A 14,634-nucleotide genomic window follows, 5' to 3' on the forward strand; every position below is an offset into this window, starting at 1 on the left:
GCTTTAACTGGCCATTATTGGATCTGTGAGACTCACGCATACACCCAGTTGCCCGCCAACTGGACTGGCGTGTGTTATCCTGGGATATTAAGACCCCCATTCACGCTGTTGCCTCAAAGGGCCTCAGTACTGCACCGACTATATGGAATAGATAAAAGATCCCTAAGCATGGAAGACTTGTCTGCTACACAAAGATGGGGAAATGATGAGTGGCCGGCAGAAAGGATAATAAGGTATTATGGGCCTGCCACTTGGGAACCCAACGTGGTGGGAAGAGAACCCACGTACCTTACTAACCGCATAATCTGGCTTCAGGCAATAGTGAAAATCTTTGCAAACGAGACTGCAAAGGACATAGATTTAGCAGCCACACAGCTAACCCAACTCCGCAATGCTGTCACCCAAAATCGGATGGGACTTGATTACGTGTTAGCAGCAGAGGGGGGCCTTTGTCAGAAGTTTAATTGAACAGACTGCTGCTTGCAGATTGATGACAATGGCGATATCCTTAGGGATATTGCAACCAAAATTAGAAAAATAACTCACGTCCCAGTACAAACCTGGAACGGGTAGAGTACTGACTGGCTGACTTCATGGTTGCCGAACTTTCGCTGGTTAAAGACTGGATTTATGATATTCTGCTTAGTTATGCTAATTTTGTGCTTATTACCCTGCATACTTCCCTGCATTATAGCCCTAGTCAAACGTACAGTAGAATCTGTAGTCAGCAGGGAAATGTTTGTACATTACCAGAGATTAGCAATGGCTGAAGTAGACTAAGTGTTATAAGAAGAAAGCATCTTGAGGGGGGAATTGTAGTAAAAATGTAACCTAAAAGCCATTGTATGTGCCTTAAGCACCACGTAGCATTGTAAGAGCTGCGCATGCCTGGAATGAGCAGACAGTAACCCTAAGATAAGGTTGCTAAGCAAACCTCTGGCAACCAATCAAAAGTAACACGCTGGCTGAGGAATGCAAGCTAAGTGATAAAACTGCAGCGCGGGGGTTGCCGGGGGTCGACTCTGCTTTTGAGCGTGAGCTCCTTTGTCGAACTGTTTGCAAACAATAAAATCGAGTTGGACCCAGCCTGAAGTTGACTCTCCTCTTTGGGGCAAATTGGACTAGCCTCCAGGGGGCGAAACTAGCATTTTGTGCAACAAACTGGCGAGTCAGTCAGGAGTCCCTTGGACCACCCTAGGGTCAAACGACAGAACCGGCAAAGGTGCCTGTGGGGCGCGCCGGACCGCCTTTGAGGTCTGCCATGGCACCAGAGAACGGGGGTCGGGACACCCAGGAGGTTAAAGGCGTGGACTCCATTGATTGAGTCAACCAGGCTGAACGGGTCTGAAGAGGCGGCACTAGGGTGTTGGGCAGAGTAAGTACTTGATTTCCCTTCTGTCTTTCTGTTTGAGTTGCCTTCGGAGCGTCTGAGGTTTGTCAGACTTTGTGTAAACGTCTGAGGTTTGTTAGACTCCGTGTAAGTGTCGGAGGTTTGTCAGGCTCCGTGTATGGTTTCAAACAGAGGTAGGCATAATGGGGGCGGGTAGCTCCCATTTAGAAAGCTCTGCCACTCCCTTGGGATGCATGCTAAAGAACTTTAGCAAAGTCAAAGAAAATTATGGCACTAAGATGTCAAAAGGCAAGCTGATTACACTCTGTCAATTGGAGTGGCCGTCATTTGGAGTCAACTGGCCAGATATCGGCTCCTTTAATGAGGCCACAATTAGAAAAGTGCATGTTATTGTTGTAAATGATGGGCACTGGGATCAGTATCCCTATATAGACTCATGGTTGAGTTGCGCTTTGAGCAACCCTTCCTGGGTGAAACAATGTAAAGGAGAGATGTGCAAACAAATGCTGGCTGCAGACCCTCAGAGAATGAAGGGAGGGAAGGGAAAGCCAATCTTAGAGGGAGAAGACGAGATAGACTTGGCGCAAGGTTTGAGGGGGCAGGATCGTGATCATGCAATTTCACCTCAACCTCCAGTAGAAAGTACCCTAACGGTGGCCACAGCCTCTCAACCCCGGCCAGCCGGGTCCACATCGCAAAGTCTCTCTCAACCACCACCCTATGATGGAGAGTATAACGTGACTCCCTCGTGCCCTGCCGACTCCTCTTCTGACCAAGTCCCAAGACAAGTGGCCCAACCCAGCTCACCAAGACCCCTGCGGGACCCATCCCAGTTAGCAATACATTTTTCTCCTCTGGCTGAGCCTAGGGCTACCCGAAACCCGCACCCTAAATACCAGTGCCCGATGTGAGAGGTAATGACAGGGGAGGGGCAGACTGCATTTGTATATGTGCCCTTCAGCACCGCTGATCTGTTCAATTAGAAAAATCAGAATCCTTCCTTTAGAGAAGACCCTGATAAGATGCAAAGTTTATTTCGATCTGTGGGGCAGACGCATCGTCCCACATGGGCAGATGTGCAGATGATGTTGCAAACCCTACTAACATCCGAGGAAAGGCGCCTAGTGCAAGGCACCGCTAATAGGATTGCTGAGGAGCGAGTAGCAGGAACTACTAGGGACCCCCATGAATTATGCCCCCAAGTAGACCCTGAGTGGCGTCCCAACGACCCCAGGGACTGAGAGCGGAGTCAGGACTATTTGAGAATAATAGCGGAGGCACTGGGGAGAGCTGTGCCACGTGTGACTAACTTTTCAAAGTTGTATGAAGTCCGCCAAGAGAAGGATGAAAATCCCTCTGTGTTCCTAGGACGGTTGTTTGATGCATTTAGGAAGTTTAGTGACCTAGATCCTGAAGCCTCAAAAAACCAGCGCATGGTAAATACAATGTTCATAGGGCAAGCAGCACCAGATATAAGAAAGAAGCTGCAGAAAGCCGAAGGAGCCGTGGGCAAGCCACTCTCCGAGTTGGTAGAGATTGCATATAAAGTGTATGGCAACCGAGAGCAAGTAACAGAAAGAAGGGAGACAAAACGCGGCGAAAAGCAACTGGCGATGCTAGCAGCCGCCTTGAGTGGCAGCTCAGGACACATAGAACCTCAACAGAGGCAAGAGGGGGGGCAGAAGAAGGGAAAGGGCCGCCCGAGGTTTGATGAATGTGCATATTGCCAAGAGAAGGGACACTAGAAGAAGGACTGCCCGCTGAGAAGGCAGAGAGAGAAGAGCCAGGGGGAGGGGCGCCAATTGAGAGCAGACTCCTCTGAGGAATGTAGCTGAAGGAGACCGGGATCTAAAGCCACCACCCTACGAGTAAGTACTCGGGAAGATCCCATGGTAAAGATAAGGGTTGGTGGCAGAGACTATGAGGCTCTGGTAGATACTGGAGCCACCTTTTCCATGATCCCTGCAAAACCCCCCCTCGCCAAAGAAAGCGGACGACACGTGACAATAGAAGGAATTGAAGGAAGAAAGGCTAGATTGCCTGTATGTGAGCCCCTCCTCACAAAGATCGGAGACAATAGACTAGAACATGCCTTTGTGGTCTCGCCCACATGTCCGGTTGCCCTTCTGGGGCGGGACTTGCTGACGAAGCTGCAAGCTGAGATCTTCTTTCGTGGGGATCAGATTGTAGTACAGCTACCAGTGAAGCAGAGCTCAAATTACCAGATGGCCCTCCAGGCAACTGAAACTGTGTCAAAGGCCAAGAGGATTGAGCTCTTAGAAAATGTTGACCCGTGTGTATGGGCAGATGGAACCCCAGCTCGGGCAAAGTATGTAACACCAATCAAAATTCCCCTAAAGGAGGGAGAGCTGCCTGTGTGTGTGAAACAGTATCCTTTGAAGAGAGCTACTCGTGCAGGCTTAAAACCGCTTATTGAAAAGTTTAAGAAGTATGGCTGGCTAGTAGAGGGCTCATCCCCCTTTAACACCCCAATATTGGGGTTGCTCAAACCAAACAGCGCCTCCTAAAGGGTGGTGCAAGACCTGAGAGCCATAAACAAAAAAGTTTTAGTGGATCATCCCCTGGTTCCGAACCCCCACACCATTTTGACCCAAGTTCCAGCAAATGCAAGGGTGTTTTCCGTCCTAGATTTAAAAGATGCTTTCTTCTCTATCCCACTGCACAAAGACAGCCAGAAAATATTTGCATTCGAATGGGAAGACCCAGATACTTATCATAAAACTCAATTGTTATGGATTGTGTTGCCCCAAGGGCTCGTTTCAGCCCCCCACATTTTTGGATTAGCATTGCAGAAGGATTTGGAGCAGTGGAGAGACAAGCACCAGGAGGTGGCGCTGTTGTAATATGTTGATGACCTGTTGATAGCGAGCCCTAGCATGCAAATGGGGAAGAGAGCAACAGAGTCTTTGCTGAACACCTTGGGAGAAAAGGGGTACAAAGTATCACGAGAGAAGGCTCAAATATGCCAACCAAAGGTCACTTTCTTAGGTTATGAAATTGAAATGGGAACAAGAGCCCTGAGCAAAGATCGAATTCAAGCTATACAAAATATGCCTGCTCCTAAAAACCCAAAGGAGTTACGAGCCTTTCTAGGTCTGACAGGGTTTTGCAGAATGTGGATTCCTGATTATGGGGGAAAGGCTAGGCCCCTGTATGAGTCTCTTACCAAAGAGGGCCTCGCAAGTTGGAAATGGACTAAGGAAAATCAGCATGCATTTGAACTATTGAAGACTGCCCTCTCACAACCTCCAGCACTCATGATTCCAAATGGGCGCAAGCCCTATAGATTGTACGTGCATGAGAACAAGGGAGTTGCCTCGGGAGTCTTGACTCAACCAGTGGGCCCGACGTAGAGGCCTGTGGGCTATTACTCCAAGGTCCTGGACCCTGTAGCAAAAGGGTGGCCAGCATGTCTGAGAGCCGTTGCGGCCACTGCTACCCTTGTAGAGGAGGCACAAAAGATTGTCATGGGAGCTAACATGGAGATACACACCCCACATGGTGTGCCCCAAATCCTTGGAGCAGAGGGAGAAAAGTTCTTAAACCCTTCCAGACAATCTAGATATGAGATCTTTTTGTTATCTAATCCAGGCCTCACCTATAAGCATACCACGGCCCTGAATCCAGCCACCCTTCTGCCAGAACCAGGACCCCCATGTCATGATTGTCTGGAAGTGTTAACTCAAACAGTATTGATTCGATCTGACTTGACAGATGACCCGCTTGAAAATCTAGAAGAAGAGTTCTTTGTAGATGGCTCAAGCAATGTAATCGATGGCACACGACATACAGGATGCGCCGTGGTAACGCTGACTGAAACTATGTGGAAAGAGAAACTCCCCGCAAGTTAGTCAGCGCAAGCAGCAGAATTCACTGCCTTGACACGTGCACTAGAATTGGGGAAGGATAAAAGAGTGAACATATTTACAGACTCACGCTATGCCTTTGCCACCGTACATGCCCATGGACTACTGTGGAAAGAACGTGGGTTCATCACAGCCTCTGGACAGAAGATTGCAAATGGACCACAGATTGTGACACTACTGGAGGCTCTCCAACTGCCAAAGGAGGTAGCTGTGGTGCATATAAAAGCGCATGGCAGAGCCACAGATGAGCACCAGAGAAGGGGAAATGCGAAGGCCGACATGGCAGCCAAAGAAGCAGCGCAGATGGGAGGAGAAGTAGTGTTTCAAGGCTTAGCCCATGAGATACCCCTCCGCTTGGAAGATTATAAAGCAAAATACACCCAGGCTGATGACAAAGCTGCCGAGGAAAACAAGGCCACAAAAAATCCCCAAGGGCGGTGGATAGTCCCAGGAGGAAAAGTCTTGCTACCCCGATGGCTGGCAGAAGAAGTGGTAAAACAACTTCATGCGAAGACCCACATGGGAGGCACCGCAATGGGAGACTTACTTGTTCGACAGGTTGTGGCACCGGGATTGTATGTAGAAGCCCAACGAGTCGCAGCAAGATGCCCCACCTGCCAGAAGGTAAATCCAAAAGGGGCCCGAGCGCCGCCGCCAATGGGAGGACGACAGTGGGTGCACTACCCTGGACAGGCCTGGCAGATTGACTTCGCAGAGCTTCCAAGGTCAGGCCGACACCAATATTTATTAGTACTGGTGGACCAGCTAACAGGATGGGTAGAGGCCTACCCCACAAGGACAGCTACAGCATCAACAGTGGCACGCTTCCTGCTCCAGGAGCTGATACCTCAGTTCCTGTTGCCTGAGTCTATTGAGTCGGATCAAGGGAGCCACTTTGTAGGAAAGATAGTGCAAAAAGTGTCTAAAGCTTTAGGCATTAAATGGAGACTCCATACCCCATGGAGGCCTCAGAGTTCAGGTCAGGTGGAGCGCATGAGTAGGACATTAAAGACAATGATAACAAAAATTTGCATAGAGACCCACTTAAAGTGGCCCCAGGCGCTCCCACTGGCTTTAACTCGCATTCGTAGCACTCCACGTAGAGGGATAAAATTGTCACCTTTTAAATTAATGTTTGGAATGCCTCCTAGGGTTCTGCCAGCAGGGTGGAGGGAGCAAGTCACTGTCGATTTGGGAAAAACTGAAATTGGAGAACATGTTATTACCTTGCAGTCTGTTTTGTCATCCCTTCACAGGTTTGCTGCACCATTCCAGAGCCTACCGCTGGATGTTCCAATCCACAACTTCCAGCCGGGGGACCAGGTGCTGCTCCAAAAGTGGAAAAAGGGCCCCCTAACTGAGAGGTGGGAGGGACCATACCAGGTGTTGTTGGTAACCCATACAGCTGTCAAGCTCAGCGGAAATGACAGGTGGACTCACTGTTCCAAAATAAAAAGGTATAACCAAGGTGAGGACACCAGCTCCCAGGGCGTGGTCACTCCGGAAGCTGACCTCCTCTCGGAAGAAGAAGCCTGCAAGCAGCGGGATAAAGACAACTGGCATAGTTATCCTATTTCAGAACTGAAATTAAGATTATGTAAAACAAGGACCAAAGATTAAGTATGCAGCAGCTGTGTCTGTTAGTAATAATCCTAAGGCTAAATCTAGCTGTAGGAGAAAACAGCATGCTGTTTCTAGCTGAAGCTGTAGCCAGATACTTGAACCTCTCGAACTGCTGGGTCTGCATACAGGCCGATAATGAGGGAAAGGTAAGCACATAGATCCCTCATCCTCTGAACCTGACTGAATTAGTACATACCGATTATAGAATACATAAACAAACAAATGTTACTTAGGAAGATGATTTTATCTTAAGTCAAACTCCATCATGGGAAGTACGGCCTCAGTTAGGAGAATGGTGCTTCATGCAAAACAGGTCTGACACACATACACACTTTGTAGGAAATAGCAGCTGCAAGAATTATATAGTAAAGGGAGGTGCATGGCATAACAACCACACCTCAAAGAGAACTTTTTGTGCAGGATATGCAGATTACATCACCCTTCGGCCCGAGGTTTCAAGGGTGATAGGTGGCCACAAGTGTGTGTTGTGGTCAATCCCTCATAGTAGCTCACAATCCTTGTTCTATTGCATTCGAAACCAGACAAAAGATCAAAATGCTAGAGCATGCTATATGAATGGAACTCTCAGCCCACGTGGAGATTCAACCCTATATTTGGGATTTTACAATCAGTATTTGGATCCCCAAAAATATGGCCTAGCAGACAAGTCTTGGCCTGCTTTAACTGGCCATTATTGGATCTGTGAGACTCACGCATACACCCAGTTGCCCGCCAACTGGACTGGCGTGTGTTATCCTGGGATATTAAGACCCCCATTCACGCTGTTGCCTCAAAGGGCCTCAGTACTGCACCGACTATATGGAATAGATAAAAGATCCCTAAGCATGGAAGACTTGTCTGCTACACAAAGATGGGGAAATGATGAGTGGCCGGCAGAAAGGATAATAAGGTATTATGGGCCTGCCACTTGGGAACCCAACGTGGTGGGAAGAGAACCCACGTACCTTACTAACCGCATAATCTGGCTTCAGGCAATAGTGAAAATCTTTGCAAACGAGACTGCAAAGGCCATAGATTTAGCAGCCACACAGCTAACCCAACTCCGCAATGCTGTCACCCAAAATCGGATGGGACTTGATTACGTGTTAGCAGCAGAGGGGGGCCTTTGTCAGAAGTTTAATTGAACAGACTGCTGCTTGCAGATTGATGACAATGGCGATATCCTTAGGGATATTGCAACCAAAATTAGAAAAATAACTCACGTCCCAGTACAAACCTGGAACGGGTAGAGTACTGACTGGCTGACTTCATGGTTGCCGAACTTTCGCTGGTTAAAGACTGGATTTATGATATTCTGCTTAGTTATGCTAATTTTGTGCTTATTACCCTGCATACTTCCCTGCATTATAGCCCTAGTCAAACGTACAGTAGAATCTGTAGTCAGCAGGGAAATGTTTGTACATTACCAGAGATTAGCAATGGCTGAAGTAGACTAAGTGTTATAAGAAGAAAGCATCTTGAGGGGGGAATTGTAGTAAAAATGTAACCTAAAAGCCATTGTATGTGCCTTAAGCACCACGTAGCATTGTAAGAGCTGCGCATGCCTGGAATGAGCAGACAGTAACCCTAAGATAAGGTTGCTAAGCAAACCTCTGGCAACCAATCAAAAGTAACACGCTGGCTGAGGAATGCAAGCTAAGTGATAAAACTGCAGCGCGGGGGTTGCCGGGGGTCGACTCTGCTTTTGAGCGTGAGCTCCTTTGTCGAACTGTTTGCAAACAATAAAATCGAGTTGGACCCAGCCTGAAGTTGACTCTCCTCTTTGGGGCAAATTGGACTAGCCTCCAGGGGGCGAAACTAGCATTTTGTGCAACATCTAGGTTCCATTGTCTTGGACTATGGCACTGACAGACAGATGTACATCCTCTTTTATTATTATAGATTGCTAATGCCCCACAGTCCTGATACCTAGCTGAATGTTTGGGGTACACATTGTTACCAGTGACTTACTATGGTGTATCTCTTTAGCAAATGAGGCCTTTCTTGGCCCTAAGCCCTCACATGGACTTACGAGCCAATGAAGGTACACCGAGTCACAACATTGGTCCATCTAGTTCAGTACTTATTCTGTCTGCAGCAGCTCTCCAAGTTCTTAAGTCCCAGATCTTTCCCAGCCATATCGCATGTGATCTTTTAGCTGGAGAGTCCAGGATTGAACTGGGGACCATCTACATGCAAAGCATATGTTTTATCAGTGAGTTATGGCCCTTTTCCTCTTGGAACTGTCTGAGTGCAGGGAACTCTGACAGTCCTGCCGCTTCCAGTGTCATTTGTGATCCCTTCCCTAGGCCTTGTCCTTGGCACTGTTGGGCTAGATCCAGCCAATTTGGGGTTTGATGTCCAAGCCATCCTTCCTTTAAAGTGGAGTGAGTAAGGCTGTGATCCTATACAGACTTACTTGGCAGTAATTCCTACCAAGTACAGTGGGACATAGTTGAAGTGACATGTATGTGATTGATTTTGCTTCTATTGTGGGTGGTGGAGAAAGCTTTTGAGATGCTAGCAGTAAGTGAGAGCACCACCCCTTTGAGAGAGAGAGAGAGAGAGAGAGGGAGAGAGAGAGGCTTTTATGGAAGAAAAGAGAATGATTTCATTAATCATCAAAGACTAAAATATGCACAAAGACTAGGATACTAGAATGGAGATGAAAAGACAAAAGCAGCTGATGTGACATCATCTGATGGACTATAACTTTGCTATGTGGTTAACATCAGTGTGGAATTCACTGTGTTATCGGAGACTTTATCTTAGATCTGGGTTTGCAATCTAGGATTAGGCAGCTGCCAATACGCACTTGTATCTACTGCTAGCAGCTTGATTTCTTCCTTCTGTTTGCTCTAGTTTCAGCTCCTTGTCTCATTGGGCTGGGCTCCCTGGTTTGTCCCTCTTCTTTTATCTCTTGTTATGCTCTGTACTTATTTCTCCTAACTAATGACAATAAGTAATTATCCATCCACCCAGGATTTCTTCTCCAAACAATCAGGTATCAGCTCTCTTTGTTTTATCCAGACAAGAAATGAAAATATGGGGTCAGTTAGCCAGCCATTGGAAAACAATATCAATATCAAGTAACGAGACAGAGAACATTTGTACATTTGATAGTTGTTGCAAAGAAGGACCATTTTTCAAATACAAAGGTTTTTTTCACCTAACCACCACAACAAGAAAATCTGCCCCTGTTCTTCTGTCCAACAATTACCAACACAAGAGTGTTTTTTTCACCTGGTAATGACACAATATCCATTGGACTGAAAGACGATTGGTCAAGCTGCAGCAGTGGTGGTGGGGGATAGATCTGTGTAGGATCACAATAGTATCCCTGTGTCTCATGAGGATGAGGTGACCATACATTTTCTTACTCCTCTACAGTTATGTATAATAACAAAGTTAACATTGTGTGATACTGTTAACTTTTATTGTTTTGATTGTTTAAACACACATGCACACAATTCTGTTCCATTAATGTAAATAATTGTCATAAGTGTCATTCAGACTTTGTAACCATGATCACCCAAGCCCCTCCCTCCCTCCCTCCCTCCCTCCTTCCTTCCTTCCTTCCTTTCTTTCTATAATCTCTTATTTGGCTGCATAGCTTTTGATTAATAAAGCATAACTTTTCAAGAGTTCTCATCTGTAGTTTAGCTCAGCAACCTTGGCATTTCACAATTTCATCAGAATGAGTATGGCTAATTGGTTAATTAAAATTGCTTAATCAACTTCCTAGCTAAAGGGACACTGGATGCACTCAATCACACTGTGTCAGATTGGAGAGAGCAATTATCACCAGAATTTGGTCCCTGGCAGTGACCCATTTTATAAATAGCTTGTTGTTCATTTCGAGTTCACAGGCAAACACCCTTAGAGAGTGCACATGCCAATATCTATCCCATTATATGCTGGTAGCTACAGTAGTGATGGGTTTCACACCTCAAACCCAGAGGGAAATATATGCCACTCCAATTTTTGAGATAGAAATTCTTGGCATCTTGCTATAACCTGTCATCATTTGCAATGTAGTTGATCAAGCTGGGAAGTGAGGTGTTTTCTACTGGTGTCACTAAAAATCCAGGCCATGTTGGACCATTTTGCAGAGATGCCCCAGAGCTAGGGATGGGTGAATCTGTCAGTTTCACTTAGGGATGGACAGCTTCACCTCCAGCTGTCCCAGTCAGGTGCTTGCCCCTGCTCATGCGGGGTGTGGACTGCTGCACAGCCCAGCAAGCACCTGACAAGTGCCCAGTGGCCACCTGTCCCCTCACCGAGCTGCCATTTTGTGAATAAAAGGGTGGCTCGGGGTTTTCCATAAAAGTAATGTTGCATAAATGGCATCTGTAAAGGGGAAATTTATGCAACATTACAGGGGTAAATGGACCATGTATGCTTGTAATGTTGCGTAAATAGCCCCTTTACGGCTACCGTTTGCAGACTGTGGCTGTGGACTGTGTGGGGCTCAGTGAATGGCCAGGTAAGTGTGTGGCAGCTTGGTGAACAGAGTCCAGGAGGCCGAGTGCGTTTGGGGGTCCGCTGGACTCTCCCCCACTCTTGCTTCTGTGACATCCCTAGTTTAACTTTCTCTGCATTTGAATTGTTAAGACTTCAAGTTATTTCTCTCCCAAATATGAAGGAATTTAGTAAATCCGTATAAAAACTGAACTGAACTGAAATACCCATCCCTATGCCTAGCTACATCCTCTCCATCTGAATGTCAACCCTTCATGTTTAGAGTTGCCACCAAAATGAGATGGGGAGATGATTCTTCTCAGTATCTGACTAATTTTGAAGGAATTAGTGATGCCACCAAATTTTGCAATTAGTCAGCTTGCTGGTTGTAATGCTGACCTTTTTAATGAGCTTGGACCAGCATTTCACAAATTTGCTATTAAGTCTGGAATTGATTGTGAGCTTTCGAGTATGGGCAGTCTGTATCTAAACAATGCTATTTCCATGCATGCACTGAATTGGTTGGATTAACCCTTTTCTTGCTTATGGTAAACTGTGATATCACTGTACCCTGCAACCAATCACATTCAAAGAAACAGCCAGGTAGGAGTATAGAAACCCCTTTCCTCCATTTCATTCTAACACATGGCTTAGGTAGTCAGATTCAGCACACATCTTTCTCTTACTCTCACTGGATTGGATTTGGGTTGTTGTTCTTGTTGACCATATACAGTACTTTCTTTTATATTGTTGGGTAAGTAAATGTGTACTCCACGCTGGTAGGTGGAGTATTTTTCTGAGAGGCAATGTGAAAACAACCAGTCAAGAAGTTGTGCTGCATGATATCATGATGCACTAGTGTTTCTAAACTACAGCTCCCAGGATGCACTTTGATACTGCACATGCGCAAAAACTCATTTGCGTGGAATGAGAGTTCATTTTAAGGGACTATTCTTATCCAAGGTTATATGGGTGAACTCATTATTATCTGAGGAAATAACGAATTCACCCTGGGTAAGTTCACCCATCACTAGAGGGAACCCACACAATTTGATAAAAACTGTGAAATTACCAGTAGAGGTGGGGCGAAGGTTTTGCAAGGCCCTATAACAGGGTTAAGAAACCTGGTGCCCTTCAGATACTTCGGACTTCAACTCTCAAAATCCACAACCATTAGCCATGTTGGCTGAGGCTGATGGAAATTGTAGTCCAAAACATCTGGAGAGAACTGGATTGTTTACGCCTGCCCTATATCATGTGTAAAAGGAGAGACAAGGCTACTCATGTCTAGCAGAGTACAGATGGCTGAATCTGAGCATTTGAATGGTTTATATTCAGACCAGAGTAAAATAGCTGATCTACTAGCTGTCTAGGTTATGCATATCAGGATGAAGGAAGTCAGGTATAGGAATAAATTCATATCCATTTGACTCACCCAATGTAGTCATAAGCATTTGGATCCTTAAAGAGTTATTCTGACCTATAAACATAAACACCTCTGGAATCTCTCCTTAGATTTTAAAAATATTTTGCCTTGCTGTGATCAATTCAGCATTCCCCCATAGTGGGGCTTGAGAGCCAGCACAGATATTACTTTAAACTGGGATATAGCAGCTACATTTTTTTTCACTTTTATTCTAGAGTAAGTGCCGGGCCCTTGATCCAGATCTTAAATGTTATTTTCTCCCAACACTCAATCCAGATCAGGCCGGCCCCCTGCACATACTATAGAGTAAAAAAAAAAAAAGGAGAGAAGACATATCTGCTAGGTATCAATGCAATGTCTTTTCTCGTCCTGAGCTGCCATCTCATGTTCCCCAGTGCAGCACTCTTCACTTCTGAGCTACCTAGCAGCTCCTGTCCTACGTACTGTAAACTCTATACTGTGGTTCCTCCTTTTCTCTCGCTAAAATCTTGTTTCACTGACATGGGCAGCAATACCACAGTGCTTTTGTGTGGGAGCGTTGTTTCCAAGGCAAGTCTTCAACTCTTCTCATGGGAAGCCCATGAGATGGGAGCTTCATGCAGTACTTTCCCCTCTTTGCTATAGAGATGAATGTGATTGGTGGTTGGAATGTAGGGATGGACGGATTCCTTACCATTCTGTGGTGGTGTCCGTTGGGGGGTGAGGCGATCTGTTCGTCCCCCCCTGGAATCCTCTGGAGCGGCTCTGCATCTGGAAGATTTTGTGGAGCCGCACTCCGGCTCCGTAGCGCAGGCGATACAGTAATGGCGGCAGCGGCTGCCATTACCATATTGCTTGGAGAAATACAGCTGCAAATGGCATAGTGGACGCCACTTGCGGCTGTAAAGCACTGTTTTTTTTTTTTTACCTAAATAGAGCTGTAAATGGCTGCAATTGGGTTAAACTCAGGGCTTTACCACCTATACCAGGCGGCGATACAGTAATGGCGGCTGCCATTACCCTATTGCTGGCTGTCATCGTCCCTTCCCTCTTCCATGTGCCAGCTGTCAAAGGCTAGTGCGGGGAAGAGGGGCCTCGGCGCAGCCACCCCACGGTGCTCTCGCCCTGTCTTTCTCAGGGCGAGAGTGCTGGGGTGCCTGTCGCCATCCCTCTTCCACACACCAGCTGTCAAAGGCCAGCGAGGGGAAGAGGGGCCTTGGCACAGCAAAGGGGCCTTGGCGCAGTCCCCCCCCGCAGCAGCGCTCTTGCCCTGTCCTTCTCCATCCCTATTGGAATGTCAATCTTTCCTTCTAGGTGTGGCCCACAAGTCAGGTGTGTCTTGCCTGACAGAAACTAAAAAAAGAAGTGGCTGGTAGCAGGCACTGGCCCTGTTCATGGGGGAAAGGTGGTTAGGGTAACTACAGAGGTTTTTTTGTTAGCAAAACCATGACACATGTGCCTGTCACAAGACTGGGAACCATGTGGTGCCACATGGTTCCGATACCCCCCTCCCCATAGTTACCACAACCATCCTCTTGCCACCACCACCGATTATCCCAGTGGCCCTTGTGCCGCCCTCTCCATCCTTCTCTATGCGACCATGACCATAGAGAAAGCCTGAGCCAGAAGTAGGAGATGCTCTAGGCCACCAGCCCTATGGTCGTGGCCTAGAAACCACCTGGAGCTTGTTCTAACCACTGAAGAGCCCACCACATGTAACGGTAAGCCACCCTTAACTGTACTACAGGGGGGTGGTTACCCAGGGTGGTTCTGGAACTGCGGTTAGCAGTTTTTTCTCTCCACACATGCCATGCTAAGCTACCATGGTTAGCAGAAATTCCCTAACCATCATGGCCTCACACAACATATGAACAGGGCTGCTCTGGGTTTGTGCTGCTAGAGGAACT

This window comes from Heloderma suspectum, chromosome 3 (assembly GCF_057233095.1).
Source record: "Heloderma suspectum isolate Gila_16-S chromosome 3, 16-S_ref, whole genome shotgun sequence".
NCBI classification, from domain to species: domain Eukaryota; kingdom Metazoa; phylum Chordata; class Lepidosauria; order Squamata; family Helodermatidae; genus Heloderma; species Heloderma suspectum.